We start from the raw sequence: 19901 nt of genomic DNA, 5'->3' as shown, positions 1-19901 counted from the left end.
ACTACATAGTGAATAAGAATGTTTCCTCCCGAAAACAATGTCGCTTATGTATTTATCATGCTCCAAATAACGTTATAGATATTATCATTTTGACCTAATGAGCACAGATAGGAGACGAAGCCTCAAGCCACCTGTGTTCTTACAGATTGGTTCTGTTCTAATCAATATCTTTTACCAACTGAACAGTCTTCCTGAGTTTCTTGTATATGTTAAATGCACAAAATACACCAAAAACCAGTCAATTATTGATCTTCTTAAAAGGTGCAGAGCGTATAATATTCTCAGTGACATATGTGTCTCTTATCAAGGTGAAATATGATGAGCCACCCTATTGACAACCAAATTATAGACAGTACATTTTCAGAGCTATCAGTAATGGTTCTTCAGTCCGTGGATCTAGGGTACATCAAAAGCACTCAAGAAGTAATCTTAATTAAAACAAAACTTTTGACCTCTGATGAACTGACAAGTTGAATCTAAAGGATAAGTTATAGTTATTTTACTGATGGGGTGGAAGGGAAATGTAGCTATCGTTTGTGCTCTACTTCACATGAATCGCTGCTTTTGTTCATTTTTAACAAAATAGTTACTAACAGTTTATCTTGGCTGTACATTTATAAATATCCATTATTTTGACTGCAAGCCAACACAGTGAGGGTGGATGTTTTAGGAGATATTGACACCTCTAATTATACACAGGTAAACCTTTGTCCCTCGCAGCTCACTTGCTAAATATTCTGCGCAGACTAGTCCTGAGCCACATAATATAGAGACAGAAAATGTTGGAAGTGCTTCAGCAGGCTCAGCAGCAACTGTAGAGAGGGCAACAGAGTTAAAATTTCATGTCTGTGATCTTTCATCAAAACTGGCCCAGACCTACTGACTGTTGTCTGCATTTTCTGTTTTGTTTAATTTCAGATTGCCAGCTGTTGTGTGTTTTATTTTTGAATGACTCGCATGTGATGGGCAGGACCCAGACTTGATCCCCAAAAGTGACAGTGTAGCCACTGGTCTCAGTGATCCCTGGATTAGAATGGGAAAAAGCAGAGTTCCTAATTTTAGTCACTAGCTGGTGAACAATGTTATTTTTTTCCTTTATTCATTTCAGGGATGTGGGCCAGCATTTTATTACCTGAGATAATGGGAACTGCAGATGCTGGAGATTCCAAGATAATAAAATGTGAGGCTGGATGAACACAGCAGGCCAAGCAGCATCTCAGGAGCACAAAAATTTTATTACCTGCCCTAGTTGCCCTTGAGAAGGTGGTGATGAGCTGCCTTTTCGAACCTCGGCAGTCTACCTGCTGTGGGTTGACCCAGAATGCCATTTGGTAGGGAATTCCAGGATTTTGACCCAGCAACAGTGAAGGAATGATGATATATTTGCATCTCAGGATAGTGAGTGGCATGGAGGGGAACTCGAAGGTGGTGGTGTTCTCATATGTTTGCTGCCCTTATCCTTCTAGATGGATGTGGTCATGGGTTTAGAAGGTGCTGCCTGAGGATCTTTGGTGAATTTCTGCAGTGCATCTTGTGGACAGTACACACTGCTGCTTGTGAGTGTCGCTGCTGGAGGTTGCTTGTGGATGTTGTGCCAGCAAGGGAGCTGCTTTGTCCTGGATGGTGTCAAGCTGTTTCAGTGCATCTATGTGGATATCTAACGAGGAAATGTCTGTTGACATCCCTGGAACTACATACTAAAGGGGAGAAACTGATAAGGATTTGCACTGTCATGGCATTCTGTATATTTCAGGACAATGGAGCAATTATGATTTTTTTTCAAATTAAACAGTTCAGACATGCTATGATGCTCTCCGGAGCTTGTAGGTCTTGAACCTGCACCTTCTAAGCCAAAGGTAAGGACACTTCCGTTATATAACAAGTGCCTAACCAAAATTTGTATGCACAGCAACCTCTAGATTAAGACACAAATGAGTTACAAGCAATTTTTTTCAAAAATATACTATATTCATAAAAAAAACTTTGTATACATAGTCAGAAACCAAATGAACGGAGGATTCTGTAAATCAGGAACAAAAACAAAGTTGCTGGAAAAGCTCAGCAGGTCTGGCAGCATCTGTGAAGGAAAAAACAGAGTTTACGTTTCCGGTCCGGTGACCCTTCCTCGGACCCAGAACATTAACTCTGATATTTTCTTCACAGATTCTGCCAGATCTGCTGTGCTTTTCCAGCAACTTTGTTTTTGTTTTAGTCACAAACACAGTTTGGTTCTGCACAGTAACATATCAAGGAAGCAAACAACAATTGGCGTTTGACTCAATCCAAACAAACCTAAGGCATCTCTTCCACATACAAAGCTATATTTACATGCATTTGAGGCACTGGGAGGGTATGATAACTGAATTGGCCCCCATTTAACTTCAGCAGAAAGACAGACAATGGTCTTTCCCCACTGTGCCTCATTGGCAGATGCCCCAAACTTTAATGTGTCCCTCAGGGTGTATTCCTGGACCTTGGAATGTGTCAATTTGCAACATTCGGTTGGGACCAAACTCCTTGTTCTGAAAGACCAAGAAGTTTCGGGGGGAGACCAAAGAGTGTCTTTCATTGAGTTGATGGTCTTCCAGGTGCAATCCATGTTTGTCTTGGTGTGCATCCTGGGGAACAGATCCCAGAGCACAGATTCATTCGTCACCCAGCCGCCTGGGATCAACCCCACCAAAAACCACTGCATTCTTCCTTTGCTAAGGCACATTCCAGAAGGTGTGTGACTGCTTAAAAATATTAAAAGTAGACATTCTTCCAGTATTTCCCCACACAGGGTTAATGACACAAACCGTGCCTTTGCAGAATTTCACCTTTAACATTTCATTGAATTAATCCACAGCCCCGCCAGAAATTCTATCACGTCAGCAGGGCAGAATCTCAAAATCTGGGCACAATGATATTTTCAACGCGTTTCCCTGGCCACTGCAAATTTCTTTATAACAACGAGGATGGGTTAGTGCTTGAGCAAGCCGGCTTCCCCCACAATCGAGATCATGCCTCCGCCGTCATCGCGGGAGGTGGGTTTGCTGTATCCTGGAAACCAAAGTCTAATGAAATCTGCCCGTTCCCAGCGATGAGCTTTCAACTCCCACCCAGATTTTTTTTTCCTGGCGTGTTGTTTGCTGTCGCCCCACCTCCTTTCCCAGAGAAATTCTGAAAGCCGACGAAGAGATTTGAACTGGAAATTTATATTTCAACAAAAAAAGCGCACGTTGGAGGCAGCTCAAAAGAGAGAGAGCTCAGAGAGACTTGATAAATATTCATTGCTGCAAGACTCAAACGCCCTGGAGGATTGCGGAGCGATCCTATTGGTTGTATGAATGCCCAGCTCTGTGCGGGATCTGAGGCTGTTTCTATTAATCAGAAAGAGGAGGAGGAGAGAAAAAAACAACTTGAGTCCTGGCTTCACCGCCAGACATGCCAGTGTTATTCTTGAAGGATTGCCTTTCTGACGGCTGTGCGGACTGAATGTGGCCCGTTGATGCGGAGAATATGAGCGGGCAGGCTTTACGTTGCGAGTTGCTAGGGGTCCCGCAGAATCATTGCAGCCTCTTGCTCTTCGTATGTGGTGACAAAAGCATAACCGGGTAAGTGAGGGTCTGCAGCCAAGATGCTGCGTTTCAAACAGTGAGGACATTCCAACACTGGCTCGCCTTGCCATCCCAATGTATTAGAGCGGGACTGTGTGTGCCCAGACAACTCTCCATTCCACTTACACAAAGGGAAGGGAGAGAGAGAGAACGACACTGGGACACATAATGCAAGTTCAATCTATTATCCAGTCGGAAGGCTCTGCTGAATTATTTCGCCGAGGCGAGCTACTGAGTAACTGCGAAATACCAATTCCGGGTGACGGCGGTGTTCTTTCAGGGTGTGTATCCGTACATTTCGGGATAAAGTGGGAGGGTTTTCTTCTTTAGGAAAACGACTGAGGTTCAATTCACGAACACAGACAGAAGTTGCTGGAAAAGCTCAGCAGGTCTGGCAGCATCTATGAAGAAAAATCAGAGTTAACGTTTCAGGTCCAGTGAGCCAGACCTGCTGAGCTTTTCCAGCAACTTCTGTTTTTATTCCTGATTTACAGTATCCGCAGTTCTTTCCTTTTTTATAGAGTTCACTGCATTTCCCTGGAAGTCCAGCTGATTTCTAGAACGCAGAACTAGGAAGGGCAATAGGACTGGATCATCGTTGGAAAATATGATCAAACTCACACCTTGTGATCTTATGTCTCTTTGGCCCATTTCTGGCATCTGTTTGAGTCCATGCAAATTTATTTCATTGGTTTTGGGATGGCTCAGAGGTCCAGTGCCCCAACCATTGTAGCAATATGTCAAGCATTGAGACGCATCGCCGACACGGTGCCCTTAAAATATTGAACGATGTGGCATCAAGCTGGAAGTTCCAGCGCTCTGTGTGAGACATTTGCAATTTTTCCAAAGTTTTCTTCATTGCCAATCTCTTCTGCTCTGGCGATTTTTGCTGGTCTACAGTTCTGCGGGCACTGATTATTCTCGATGTGCAAACCTAGACATTGACTATTGGACAGTAAGATGGAAAGCACAGTCATCTGTGTCCACAAGTATGCACACAAGGCCATTGCGACCCAATTATTGCCCCATTTAAGGTTGTTAACTCCATACTGTTTAGGAATTGGAACTTGGCGCCAAATGCATAGCTTTTGGTAAGGTAATCCAGGTCGTAGAAGTGAGGGATCCGTCCACGGGCTCAGTAGAGGCAGTGCCTAGTCTGGTGTTGTGCTCCCTAAATTGAGGAGGATCACAAGTGCAAATAATGGTCTGCAATAGGTTAATAGTTCCCAGTTGGTGTAGCACATAGGTTGCACTGTAATTGGCTTGTTGCTCCCAGGACTGGTGGGGAGAATATGTGGCCACTTTATTGCTTGCTCAAGAGTCATAGCTGAGACTATTAGGTAAGTTAGGGTAAGGTTTGGTTTCCATGATCAAGCAACCTGCTAAATATTATTTAAGCATTTTCATACTCACATTTCATGATTGGTGGCGTGCGTGTGTTACCAGAGAACTGCCTGGGAGGAATTCAACCTGCACAATCTCTATGATTCATTACCCATTCTCAGCCTTGGCACAGAACTACATTGTAGTTTTTTTCCTACTGCCACACTGGTTGATGACAGGAAAATCAACCCAACAAGAGATTAGATCATGGATCTTTTCAATCTTTAAAACACACAGGTAGAGCAGGCAGTGCATTTTATAGTCAGGTAAGTGAATGAATGATTCGTTTTCTGCAGTGTACAAAGTTGTTGACTCATCAATACTACGAAGCATCTATCCATTATTCAACAACAGGTTCTAACTCGCTCCACAATATACTTTAAAGCCCAGATGATGCAGTCTGGGATCACAAAATGTTCCAAAATATGATGGGCTGACAATCAAGGAGCCTGCTGTGATGTCAGTAAGAAAAGGTTGTTGAGGATCTGAATAAACAGTAGGTAAAACTAACTTATTATGTTAAAGCTTTTAATCTTTGTTGTAGTCTGGAGGAGAAACTGGTGTGGTTGATGAATGTGATTTAACATTAATTATTGATTTAAGTAGAAAAGAATCTTCCCCATTAACCCAGTTGGTTAATGGACTGACCAGTGTGTAACTGCATCGATCAGATAAGAAAAGTCTTATTTGAGCACTGGTTGGAGTGGTACAATTGGACATAACCTCTGGAAGGAGAAATATCAGCCAGAATTCCCACCCTTGAGTAATCTCTAGCAAATCTAGCTAAAAAAAATGCAACTGTTGCTATTGAGCAACTGTTGACTTGGCCAGAATGCCAACCAAGCAGAATAGCAAGCCAATGACAACTACTACCTTGGTTCATGCTTGACTGGTGCCCATTTATGTTAACCCTTGAGAAGTGTCTGCTGCCATGGAGCTAAGAGACTGAGCAATTCAAATATTGTTCAAAAATGGGAGAGGTATTAATATGGTAAGTGCAGGGCAGTCAGTATAATCTCAAAGGCAGGGTAATTACTAAGCCCATTGTACAAAGCAGCATCCATTTTAATTTGGGTTGATAAGGGACAGCCAGCATTGATTCTTTGAAAGCAAATCAGGTCTGAGTGACCTTATTGAGTTCTTTGGTGAAGTAAAAGCAGCATTTGCTAAATATGAACATTGTTTATGTGGAATTTCAAGAAAACAGTTGATGGTAAAGAAAGACTTGCATATATATTACCCTTTCACGACCAATAATGTCTCAAAGCCTTTTGCACCAATGAAGTACATTTTTAATGTAGTTAGTCCTATAATGCAGGAAGTGCAGGATTTAATTTTTGCTCAACACACTTCTACACACACCAATGTGAAAGTGACAAGATAATTTTCATTGTGTTGTGGATTGAATTATAAATATTTGCCAGGATGCCAAGGATAATTCCCAGCTCTTTGTCAAAATTTTGTCATGACATCTTTTATAACCACCTGGCTGAAAAAGCAAATTGAACCTTGGTTTAACGGTTTCCATTGTAAATAGTAGGAAATCCCTGATGGATTTATTTGGAAAATAGAAGATTGAATTGACATTTGGAAACATGGATATGAAATTGGCTAAGGGAAAGGAAACAGAATGTAGTGGCGAATGGAGAGAAGTATGTAGTAGAGTTTCCTATGGTTCAATATTAGGACCATTGAAGTGTTATGTCTCAATTACTGGATTTGGACAATGGGAGTAAAATTGCAAATTTTGTATATGGTACAGCCAGAAATGTAATAAATAATTTGGAGAATAGTAGTTGACTTCAGGAGGATACAAGCTGTTCAAAGAGGCTGACATATACGATGTGCTGCCATGTGTGAAGTGTCCTATGGAGGGAAGTTGTACAATGTTACTTGTTTGAGAATATTGTAATACAATTTTTGATACTATCCGCGTTATTCGCGTTATTAGTATTTCTCCCCGTAGCAGTCAACTGTATAGTATTAATCTTACCTTGGTCCTTTTCCTCTGAGCTACCTTCTGTACACAGAGAAGGTTGACCAAAGTGTTTAATATTTAGAAAATTACCCTTCACAATGAACCATGGCCCTTTCGCTAGAATTTTCATATTTATAAAAACAACCAATGAAGCAAATTTATTGCAATTTATACATTCTGAATGCACAGCTTTAAGTTTGCAACCTACAGCACTTCCCCCATCTCCCAACTTAAATTCCGTGTTTCTTGAAGGTTGCTAAGCACAAGGCAGAAAGCGAAAGAGAATTTAAGGAGCCTGGCATCAATGTGGGTAGTGTCTCATTAAAGTTTATTTATGACTCGTTTGTGTAGAATTACATTGGTTTTTGACCGCCACCAACTTCTTGACATCTCCTTTGTGCTATTTGTTGTGAGGCTATCACATTTCACAACCTCAACCACCATCTCCCCCACCCATATCCCAATGACTGCCTGTTCACAAAGGCTACAAAATGCCATTTCTTTTCAAAATTGCCCTTATATTAGGTTTTGTAGAAACTGAGGAGCGATGGACGTTCCTCCAACTGATTTGGCAATGCCACACGACAGTCACACAATCACACGCCATTCAGACATATATATATTTCTGTTTTTTTTAAAATGAATTAGGGTCTTTATCAGGGATGCCATCAATATTATTGTCACATACTGTAAGCGGGTCAGTAACCTACCTCTGCTAGACGCACAGCATTGCTAAAGCTTCATTAGATCACCCTGCTGTCAACTTTGATGCAAATGAATAATTTCACATTGCCGTTTGCACTAACATTTGCAAATCAGCAACACACATTCACTAAGCAAATCACGGATACAGCAAAAAGTTCATACTTACACCAGACACTGTTGTCAGTCTCATGAAAGGGCAAAGAGTCAAGGTTTGCTCCCACATGTACCGATGTGCCTGCTTGTTCAGTGTTAAATATGGCATTCTTTCAATGAACAGCTCACTTGCAACACTGTAATTCAAGTGAATGGTCCCTTCCCTGGGACCTACTACAATGCTTCCATTTTAAGACGGTCCACCTACATGCCCTTTTCTGCATGCAATAAGTTACCAAGCTCTCATTCATACTCTCCTTTTATAGCTGATTCCAAGTTTTAGCAAACATATTGTTGCTTGCACAATGCTGTTAGTGTAATAATAACTTAATGAGTACACAGGGTGTAGGAGTACACTTAAGAAGGAAATCAGGAGTGTGAAAAGCTGACACAAGATTTCTTTGGCAGATAGGTAAAAGAGAATTCAAAGAGAGTCTACAAGTATACCAAGAGCAAAATGTAACTAGAGAAAGAATAGGGGCCCTTAAAGGTCGACAAGGTCATTTATGTGTGCAATCACAGGCGATGGGCAAGATCCTAGATGAATATTTCTTATCAGTATTTACTGTGGGGAAAGACATGGAAGCTATAAAACCTGGGGGAGTAAATAGGGATGTCGTGAAAAGAGCCCATTTTGCTGAAGAGGAGGTGCTTAACGTCTTAAAACTCATAACGGTAGATAAATCCCCGGGATCTGATCATGTATATTCCAGGACATTCTGTGAAGCTAGGGAAGAATTTGCAGCACCCCTACTGGAGATACATGTATCACTGGCAGCTACACGAGAGATGCTGTAAGACTGGGGTATGGCTAATGTCATGCCAGTATTTAAGAAAGGCCGCAATGACAAGCCAGGGAGCAAGAGACCAGTGAGCCTAACATCCGTGGTGGGTAAATAATTGGAGGGGATTCTGAGGGACAGGATCTACATGCATTTGGAAAGACAAGGACTGTTTAGGGATAATCAGCATGCTACTGTGTGTGAGAAATCATGTTTCACAAACTTGACTGAGTTTTTAGAAGAGATGACTGAGAGGATAGATGAAGGCAGTGCAGTTGATGTTGTCTATATGGTTTTTAGTAAGGCCTTTAACAAGGTACCGCAGGAGAGCCTACTTAGTAAGGTTAGATCACATAGCATTCGGGGAGAGATAGCCAACTGGTTATAAAATTGGTGACAGTAGGAGACAGAGGATGTTGGCAGAGGATTGCTTTTCAAACTGGAGACCTGTTACCGGCAGTGTGATGCAAGGATCAGTGCTGGATCCACTGTTGTTCGTCATTTATATAGCGATTTGGATGAGAACAAAGGAGGCAGTTTAGTAATTTTGTAAGTGACACCAAAATTAGTGTGATAGTAGGCAGTGAAGAATGTTATCTATAAGAAAAACAGAATCTTGATCAAATGGGCCAATGGGTTGAGGAATACCACACGCAGTTTAATTCACATAAATGCGAAATGTGTATTTTAGTAAGACAAACCAGGGCAGGACTAATTTTGGTCACCCTTCTACAGGAAGAATGTTACTAAACTGGAAAGAGTGGTTTAAGTTATAAGGAGAGGCTGGATAGGCTGGGCCTTTCTCCCTGGAGTGTAGGATGCTGAGGGGTGACCTTATAGAGGTTTATAAAATCTTGAGGGGCATTGATAAGATGGATCGCAAAGATCTTTTCCCCAGGTTAGGGGAGTCTAAAACCAAAGGCATAGGTTTAAGGTGAGAGAAGAAGGATTTAAAGAGGACTTAAGGGGCAACTTTATCACCCAGAGGGTGGTGCACATATGGAATTGGCTGCCAGAAGAAGTTGTAGAGGTAGGTGCAGTTATAACATTTAAAAGACATTTGGACAAGTACATGGATAGGAAATGATGAGAAGGATATGGGCCAAATGCAGGGAAATGGGACTAATTCTGTTTTGGAAACCTGATTGGCATGGATGAGTTAGGCCAAAGGGCCTGTTTCTGTGCTGTGTATATGACTCTTTGATTCTATAACTTAAATGAAAATGTACATTGTGAGCATCCCTGGTACTTATGCAAGTTTATTTTTCCTTTGTGCTTGTGACAAAATGTGCTTCTAAGATTGATTTGTTCTGTCCTGTTTCTCTTGAACAGGGGTGTTGTAAACCTGGTGAAGAGGTGTCTGCTCTATGGGAAGCAGAGTAAATAGCTTTGGGTTCTTCTTAAAATTAGACAAAAAAGCATGAGTGGCTAGAGTCAGGCTCACACAGACTCAGGGTTATAGTTTTGCTTTCACTTGTTGAAGTTGATGTTTCTGGATTTGAAGCTGCTAGATACAGCTCTGTCTCTGCTGCTGCAGAAGCTGGAATTCTTTCTCTGCTGCTAGATTCATTGTGTCAATTTTCCTTCTTCTAGACTGGAGGAGATAGCAAATGAGGGAAATCTGTTTTGATGCATTTGCTTTTGCCAAAGATGTGTTTATGGGATGCTGCTTTATTGGAACTATTGATGAGTAGCAGTTAAACATGCATATTGTTTTGTTAAGAATTATGCAAATTCCTATTTTGTCTGTATTTTAACTACAGTGTAACAATAAAGTGTGTTTTGCTTAAAGCCGAGTGGTTTGACCAGTTGATTCACATTTGGAACGCAGCACCTTATACTTGCCTCTAAATAATATAAAAGGGAGGGTCTAGACTATTTCTTTGATGTGTTTTAAGGGGGTTTGGTCTGGTCCACAACAGTGCTCATGTACAATGTGAGAGTTCATAGAACTCTCCTCTTCTCCCCAGCTATTCTAAAGAGAAGTAGTCCACTCACAAGTGCACTGCTCTTGTCTAGCCCAAGGGGTGTCACGATTTCCTCTCCTGTGTCATTCCCAGACGTGACTTCAGTTGGTTGCTGGATCTATGTTGACGTGTTGAGGTATAATAATTACAGGGGTGAAATTAAGAAGTACTGCACAAGTAAGTGGCGATAGAAATTTGGGACTTGTTACCCCAAACAAAAATTTTCCAAAATGCTGTGAATGTTGGAGATCCGAAAGACAGTTGATGCTATATCGGTTGACAGTTTTAAGTCGGAGAGATATTTTATTTACCAGAGGTGTTAAGGGAAGTACGTAAAATTGCGTACGTGGAGTTAAGTTCTGACTCAGCTGTGATTCTAATTTAATGGTGCAACTGACAGCATGGGTTGAATAGCCTATTCATGATTGTATGTTCTTGGCCTGTTTTGATGGTTCATAGATCATAGAACCCCTACAGTGTGGAAACAGGCCCTTCAGCCTGACATTCCACACCAATCCTCAGAGCATCCCACCCAAAACTACCCCACTATAAACCTACCTAACCTACACATCCCTGAACACTACAGACAATTTAGAGGGGCCAATCCACCCAGCCTGCACACATTTGAACTGTGGGAGGAAACCAGAGCACCCGGCAGCACGCAGACACAGGGAGAATGGGCAAACTCCACACAGACAGCTGCCCAAGGGTGGAATTGAACCCGGGTCCCTGGTACTGTGAGGCAGCAGTGCTAACCATTGTGCCACCCTCAGGGGAAGCACGGGTTGTATCTCCCCAATTCAGCCACCTAGCACCAAACATTTGCCAAACCAAAACATTTTTTGGACAATGAGAGATCATATGTCAGGATCAGCAGGGGAGTTTTCAAACCATTCCTTCGTCTACTCATGCTTGGCTTGTCCAATATATTTGGCATTTCCTTTTCACAGAATCCTTACAGTGTGGAAACAGGCCCTTTGGTCCAACAAGTCCACACTGACTCTCAGAGCATCCAACCCAGACCCATCCCTATAACCCACCTAATCTACACACCCCTGGACACTACAGGCAACTTAACATGGCCAGTCCACACATCTTTGGACTGTGGGAGGAAACCGAAGCACCCACATGGAGAATGTGCAAACTTCACGCTGACAGTCACCCAAGGGTGGAATTGAACCCAGGTTGCTGGTGCTGTCAGTTAGCAGTGCTAACCACTGAGCCACTGTGCTTCTGTGAGAATTGTTCTTGTATCACTTGCACTAGCATAATCTTTTGTGAGTGGCAGACTAAGCAGGTTACTGCACCAGAGAATCCAAATTCAGGAGGTACAACCCTGTACCTGATGGAAACAAATGCTGGTAACTTGGGGTTCAGAAAACAGGAGCTTGTTCCATTTGAAGATGATTTAAATACCACGGGTGTTTTAACCAGCTTAGCACTACTTATCTTCAAGTCTTTGGCTGATTGTTGAAATCCAGTTAAAGCCAAGTCAGCAATGCGTCTGGGAGTCACTTTTGCTACAAGGTGATGGGTTTGCATGCCTTTTACCCTGGAAAGCTCTACATTTCCCTGGAAGAATGAACAAAAACACCTGCCTTCATAAGTGATATTCCTGTCAACCTCTGAGGGATTAGTGTGCATCAGGCAGCAGGCTACTATAGTGAAATAAGAGTTTTGTATGACATTGCCTCCCTAGAGATTGACTACATTTTTGCAATGCAATGTCAGCAGCCTGGCCTCATATCCATTGTGGGTAGCAGAGGAAGCAATAGATAGAAGGACCGTCATGTATTGTCATGCTGAGACACATGTTGTTTATACTGAATATTGGTTAGGCATGGAAAACAGACCTACTGGTCTCAGTGGATACATTATCCCATTGGATGTCAGTGTGCAAACCTTTTGGGAACAATATGCCAGGGAACTATCCCGGGAATGAACTTTTTTAGAACATATCTTGTATAATGAGTTAGAGTTCATTAACAATCTCATATGAGGGATCCTCTAGGGAAGAGTGATCATAATGTGAAGAGTCTCATATTACGCTTGAGAATTATGTGATTAAGTTGTAAATTTTGATAAAATTAATTGTATTTTAAGGGGTTCGTTGGGAAATTGGAATGAAACATATGCTAGTAAATAAGAAAGGGCAAACACTTAAAGAAATAATACAGGATTTTCCATGAATATGTGTTCCCTCATGAATTAAAAACTCCACTGTGTCACAACTATGGCTGACTGGGACAGTTAAGGTTAGTATTTGATTAAAAGAAGCACTTAAAACTTTTTCAAAAAGTGAAGGAAGCCTGAGGGTTGGAAGGCTTTTAAGAAAATCAATAAAAGCTGACCAAGAAATTGATAACAGAGGGAAAAGATAAAATATTACACTAAACAAGCAAGGCAATGTAAAAGCAGTTTATTCAGGTGATTATTCACATTGTATAAACTTAGACGACTGATTCTTTGGTAGTGAGGTGGTTGTACAGCTACCTTGTGTATTCAAATGCACTTTAAACTTTAAGCATCTGTTTGGCCTGCTGTGTTCATCCAGCTCCACACCTTGTTATCTCGGATTCTCCAGCATCTGCAGTTCCTATTATCCCAGGGTATCAAGAATGTAATGTTTAGGCTGACTTTTTTCTCTCCACAAATGCTCCACAGTGAAGGGTAACCAAGGACAATTATGCTCCAGTTGTTGGTATATTTAAGGTTGTTAACTCTCAGAAATAGAAACTTGGTACCAAATAGAACATAGAACAGTGCAGCACCAAAACATGCCCTTTGGCCCACCATTTTTGGGCTAACCATGATTCTATTCTAAACTAATCCCATCTGCCTGCTTGTAGCCCATATATTCCCTGCTGATTCATATGTCCGTCTAAATGCCTTTTAAACTTTGCTGCCCTACCTTCTTCTACTGCCTCCCTGGTAGCACAGTTTCAAAGGGTTGGTAATTGAAGAATGGAGATTTTTAAAATGATTGCTTCTGTTTTTTTAGCTGATGGAAGGAAAGAGTATGGCTTTTGGTGAGATACTCCAGGTATTAGAGGTGAGGGATCCATCTTGAGCTCAGTCAGGGGAGTACTTCATCTGATATTGTGTTACGTAGGCTGGGAAAATCCACAAATACTGGTTTCTGCTTATTTTAGTTCTTAACTAGTGTAGTCATCGTGTTTTGCTACGGTCAGCTTAAGTGGTGCCACTACCGGTAAGAGGAATAAGTGGCCATTTTGGGTAAGGATAGGGCGGGGTTTGGTTCTCAGGATTAAACAATGTGCCATTTATTATTTCAGCATTTTCATTCTCGCAATTCAATAGTTGGTGACTTATTGTGTGTGTTTTATGAGAAGACAGTCTGGAGCCATGGAGGCTGTATGATACTGTACACTTTGCTGCCCCTTCTCAGCCTGGGCACTGAGCCAGATTTTAGTCCATCATCTGCCACCTCAGGATCTTCCTGGTCTTCCACAGGAAAAGAGTTCTCTTTGTTCATGGGATGTGTGCCTCACTGTCAAGGCCTACATTTCTGGCCCAGCTTTAATTGCCTGTGAGAAAATGATGGGGAGCTGGCTTCTTGAATGACTAGCAAGTTTATGGTTAAGGCTGTCCTTAACCTCTTTCTACATTATCAAATGCTATTTGTATCTCACATTTAAGACTTAACAGGAATTAGCAAGTTAAATTCAAAATTCAATCTAGGATTCTGGATAACCCAAAGTGGAAGATGGGAAAAAAAAGCTGTGGCGGTAAGAATTGGACCTTTTTTGAAGTATTTTCGGTGTTAGAGCTGATTTCCTTGACTCCTACAAGCAGTAGTTACTGTTTTATAAGTTGTTGCATTGCTTTGAAATTTTGGGAAAAGGAGATCAAAACACCTGCACTTTTAAAAGGAGGAAAAGAGACAAATCAGTGACCATGTGGGACAACATTTAAAAATCATCTAGGTGGGTATATCAGGAGGAAAGGTTTAGAGGGATTTGGATGAAATGCTGGCAAATGGGAGTAGAATAATTTAGGTTATCTCGTTGGCATGGACAGTTTGACTGAAGGGTCTGTTTCCATGTTGTACAGCTCTGTGACTGTAGGTTTGAACAAGGACATTCAAGCTCGCTACTTAGAAACACCTGAAGTTAGTTAATTTAGCAAAATATCTGAAACTGGTTTTATTCTAAAAATGGCGCTGAAATAAAATGTGGCAAGTGATGTAATCATGGCTGAAGCATATGGGAACTTCTGGATGGTGTTGTGACACAGGGCAAACACCCACTGTAAATTTTTGTAGCTTGAGGACCGTCAGCTCAGAGTTTGTGAGCTGGAGGCTGAACTGGACACAAGGTGTCCCCTCAGCAAGCAGGAAAGGTGTCTGGATATTTTGTATCTAGATCATATCCCTAATATGCTAATATCTTCAGATTTGGTAAGTAGTCTTGGAAAGAAGATTATGAGTTAACCAGGCAAGGGGATCCACAGGGCAAGAATGCAGGAGTCTCAGCCTTTGCAGTTGTCCACCAGGGTTGAGATTTTTTTTTGGATGAAAGTGAGAGCTGCAGGGTGGATGAGCAAACTGACTATGGTACCATACTCCAAGTTGCCATTCATGTTGGAGGAGCAAAAGAGAATGTGGTGTTAGAAGGTTGGTTCACTGAGGGGTACAAACACTGTTCTGTGTAGCTATGTGTGTGAGATCAGAAGGCAATGTTGCCTACTGGGTGCCAGCATTCTGGACATCACTGTAGGCCATACAAGAACTTGGGGTGTGAGGGGGAGGATGCAGTTGTCGTGGTCAATGAAGTATAGCCAGGGCAAGAGGTTCTATTTAGATAATATGAGGAGTTAGGCATTGAATAAAAAGAGCAGAATTTCAAGGATAATAATCTCTGAATTAGTACCTGAGGTGCTTGCCAAATGTCAGTAGGTACATAAGATTAGTTAAGTGAATGTGGCTGAAAGTTTAGTGTGGGAGAAGTGTTTTCCAATTTGTGGTGTGATGGGGACGTAGGGGCGCTGAGCAGTTGGGTCTGCTTGTTACAGAGATAGTAGGAACTGAAGAAGGGTCGCGACCCAAAACGTCTAACTTTCCTGCTCTTCTGATGTTGCTTGGCCTGCTATATTCATCCAGCTTCACACCGTGTTATCTCAGGTTAACTCTGCTTACTCCCCACAGCTGCTGCCAGACTAGCTGAGTTTCTTCAGCAATTTCTCTTTTTGTTTCAGATATCCAACAATGGCAATTCTATGTTTTATTATAGCAGGCTGTACTAGACTTGGTAATGTGTAATGCAATAGGATTAACTAATGACCTTAGAGTTCAGAAACTTCCAGGCAGTAGCAACAGTGATTGAACCTTACATTTGATTTGAAAGGGGGGAGAGTGGATCTAAAACTAACATTTCTAAGCTTAAATGAAAGCACCTATGTGCAATGCAAGACCAGCAAGCTAAAATTAATTGGGATTCAAGGCTAGAGGATAGATAACAGAGAAACCTTATAAGCAATGTTTAAGAAAATTGAGAATAAGTATGTCCCCACTATGAAGAACAATTCTAAAGGAAGGACCCATCAACTGTGATTAACTAACGAAGTTAAGGAAAGTTAAGAAAAAGGTATTGTTGCACGAGAAACAAGCAAAAAGGTGATTGGTTGTTTAGATGATTGGATAGAATATAACCAATGGAAGAGAATGACTAAATGTTTAATTAGCAGAAAGAAATTCGGACATGTGAGGAAGCCAGCTGGAAATGTAAAAATGAATAGCAAGAGTTTAAGGTAATTACGAAGGAAAATAATAATTAAAGTGCATATTGGTCCTCCTGAATGCAAGAATGGAAAGTTTAATTTTAGATAATGTGAAATCAGTCAATGAAATGGACAAGCATTTTGCTTCTACGTTTGCTGTATAGTATATGAAAACTTCCTGGCAATAGACCTAAATCAGGATATAGAAGGAAGAGAGGAACCTGGTGAAATTACCATCACCAGCAAAGTTGGTACAAATAAATTGGAGTGGCATGGTGGCTCACAGCACCAGGGACCTGAGTTCAATTCCAGCCTTAGGCGACTGTTTGGGTGGAGTTTATACTTTTCCCTGTGTCTGCATAGGTTTCTTCTAGGTGCTCTGTCTCCTCCCACAGTCCAAAGATGTGTGGGTTAGGTGGATTGGCCATGCTAAATTGCCTACAGAGTCTAGGAATATGCAAATTTGGTGGATTAGCTATAGGAAATAGAGGGCTATGTGGATGCCCTTTGTAGAGTCAGTTTGGGCTGAATGGCCTGCTCCCACACTCTGGCAATTTTATGAAGTTGTGGGTTGACAAATCCCCAGGTCCTCATGGACTTCATCTTAGGACCTAAAATAAGGTAGCTGATGAAGTAGTACCTATATTGTTGTTAACTTTCCCAAATTTGTTAAGTTCTGGAAAAGATCTATCAGATGGGAAGCTAGCAAAAATTCTCTGCTGTATCTACACAGGGAAGGAGACTAAAAATCAAAACTATAGGACAGCTGGTTTGATATCTGTCATGGGAAAGATAGTAGAATCGATCATTTTAAGGGCTCCTCTGGTGCACTGGTAATGCCTCTACCTTTGAGCCAGGTTCAAGTCCTACCTACTCCAGATGTCTATAATAGCATCTTTGAACAGGTTGATTAGGAAAATATATAGAATTGAACATGTAAGGAGGTTATAGCTAGGCACTTTGAAAACTCAAGTTAATTGGTAAGAGTCAGTGTGGTTCTATGAAAGGGAAATCATGTTTAATCAATATATGGGAGTTCTTCTTTTTTGATGGAGTAACTTGCGCTATGGATAAATGCAGGCTGTATTTGGAATTCCAGAAGTCATTAGATAAGGTGCCACATAAAAGATTATTGTATAAAGTTGGACGTCATGTACAGGGGATAACATATTAGAATGGATTGAGAATTGGCTGGTTGGCAGAAAGCAGAGTATATAGAAGTCTTTTATTGTTTGGGATGAGTGGAGTCTCATAGGCATCTGTGCTTGGACCTCAGCTTTTTAAAATTTACATCAGCCATTTAGATTTGATAAAATTGGACAAAGGCATGGTGGCTAAATTTTCAAATTGTACAAAGGTAGATAGGAAACTATGTTGTGATAAGGACATCAGGATATGGAAAAAATATAGATTGTAATCCACCTGCCAGATTTTGCACAATATGGCAAATGTTAAGTTGTTCACTTTTGGAGGAAAAACGAAATAGGGAGGCAGTATCTTAGTGGAGAATGACTGGAATTCTGAGGCACAGAGCGATCTAAATATTCTAATGCGTGTCACAAAAAGTTAGTGCGAAAGTACAACAAATAATTAAAATGGCTAATAAAATACTATCCTTTATGATGAAAGAAATTGAACGTGTGGGTGACAAAGTTGCATTTTGATTAATCAGGATATTGATGAAACCGCATTTTTGAGTGCTGTGTCTTTTGGTCTCTTTAAGGAAGAATGTGAATCATTGGAGGTAGTTCAGAAGGGGTTTACCAGATTGATGCCCAGAATAAATGAGGAATGATTGGACAGGGTGGGCTTTTTCTCGGTGGAATTTAGAGTGAGGAGTGACGATTAAATATATCAGAATCTAACATTCTTGACAGTTTGGATGTAGAAAGGATGTTTCCTTTTGTGGGAGAGTCCAGAGCTGGGGCTAATGTTTTAAAATTAGGCATTGCCTTTCTGGGACAAGGATGAGAAGAATCCCTTTCTCTCGGAAGATTATGCAACTTCAAAACTCTCTGCCTGTGGAAGTGGTGAAAGTGTGGGTCATTCAATATTTTAAGGCAGATGTAGACACATTCTTATTAAGGGCATTGGTATCAAAGGTTTTTGGCGTAGTGGGAATGTTGGATCAGCCATGGTTTTATTGAATGGTGGAGCAGGCTTGAAAGGCTGAATTACCTCCTTCTGCTCCATGTCCATATGTTTCCTGCAGTCCCAGACTGCTGTTTGTATGGAGTTTCAAGATTTGCTACAAAGACTGCAGAAGAATGCAAATATAGTTTAACAGTTGAATGGTTTGTATCTTGGATGAGAACATGCAAATGGCTCTGTTCTTAGGCACTTCCTGTCCTTATCCTTCAGCGTGGTAGATGTCATAGTCTTGGGAGGAAGTCTTGGAGAATTTGCTGCAGTGTTTCTTGTAGAAAGTACACACTGCTGCTACGAAACCCCAGTGTTAAAGGGAATGAATGTTTGAGATGGGAATGGGGTATCAACAAAAGCAGACTGCCTTGTGCTGTGTAGTATTTGTTCTCTTGTGTTATTGAAGCTGCGTGCATTGAGCAAAATGGGCAAAAGTGTAAGACTCTTTGTTTGTACCTTGTAGGTGATTGACAGGTCTTTGTGTGATGGTGGTTATGGTCGGGAACCTTTGCTCCTGTAGCTACAGTATCATTGGCCTCAGTCTATAAGTATATTTGTATAATCATTAAAAAAAGAAGGTATTAAACATGCGTTCTGTAGAGGTACAGAGAGAAGAAATAATAATGGGAAAAGAAAGCTTTGAGGAGTGTGAGAATAGGCTGCACAAGGAGATAGACTGATTAAATGACAAGGCAAGGAACTGCCAGATGTGGAAGTGTGAAATTATTCACTTTGGTAGGTCAGATTAAAAAGCAGAATGTGAGCCAATGATGAGCTCTCAGAGTGTCTACGATGCATATGCCTTCCCTGAAATAATCTCATGACTGCTACGCTGGAACTTACAGCCTACCCAACTGGAACTCATCAACTGAGCATTTTATGAAACAGACCACCCCTTCCTGCTCTCCCTATCTCTACCCGTAAGGGGCTTTGCCTATACGTATCTAATTGGCTGTATGGGTGATTTAACAATGATAGTCAATAGTTGGGGAAGAATAAAAGGTCATGGTGACTAGGTGGTTGGAAAACCACTTGGTTGTGTGTAAGAGCACCTCCAGGTATATATATTCAAACAGCAGACCCATATTTAAAGGAAGAAATAATGCAGGCCGAGTGCCTGTGTCTCCTTGGAGAGGGCGCATACAGTGTCCACCAATTCTCTCAATCCTTTCATCTCCCATTCCAACTCCATTTTGATTTAGCCCCGTCCCCTATTCCCAACCTCTCCGTCACCTTTGATGGTTTGAAAATTGGAGCCCGGGCACCATGTAGAAAAAGAGAAAGGAAACAACAAGTTTCAAGTTGAAGTTAATCTTCCATTGTTCTAATAGTGTGCATGATTGATATGAGAACATTGATCATCATATAATCCCTACAGTGTGGTAGCAGGTTATGTGGCCCATCGAGTCCACACCAACCCTCCAAACAGCATCCTAACCAGATTCACACCCGC

The 19901-nt window shown here is 41.3% G+C and overlaps 1 protein-coding gene across 7 annotated transcripts in view; it reads left to right on the top strand.

Moving 5' to 3' along the window:
• The first annotated feature begins 3013 nt into the window (after window positions 1-3013).
• The window catches only part of LOC125466721 (rho guanine nucleotide exchange factor 10-like protein), a 187874-nt gene continuing 170986 nt past the window's right edge, over window positions 3014-19901 (top strand). For 5 of the 7 annotated variants that reach the window (XM_048561636.2, XM_048561635.2, XM_048561637.2 and 2 more), the window contains exon 1: window positions 3015-3596. The gene's annotated coding sequence lies outside the window, so the exon portion shown is untranslated. Of the gene's footprint in view, window positions 3597-19901 lie in introns of all 7 variants that reach the window. The other 2 variants (XM_048561632.2, XM_048561640.2) reach the window with 2 other exon arrangements.

This window comes from Stegostoma tigrinum, chromosome 28 (assembly GCF_030684315.1).
Source record: "Stegostoma tigrinum isolate sSteTig4 chromosome 28, sSteTig4.hap1, whole genome shotgun sequence".
Classification (NCBI taxonomy): Eukaryota; Metazoa; Chordata; class Chondrichthyes; order Orectolobiformes; family Stegostomatidae; genus Stegostoma; species Stegostoma tigrinum.
This window is presented reverse-complemented; position numbering and strand designations above follow the sequence as displayed.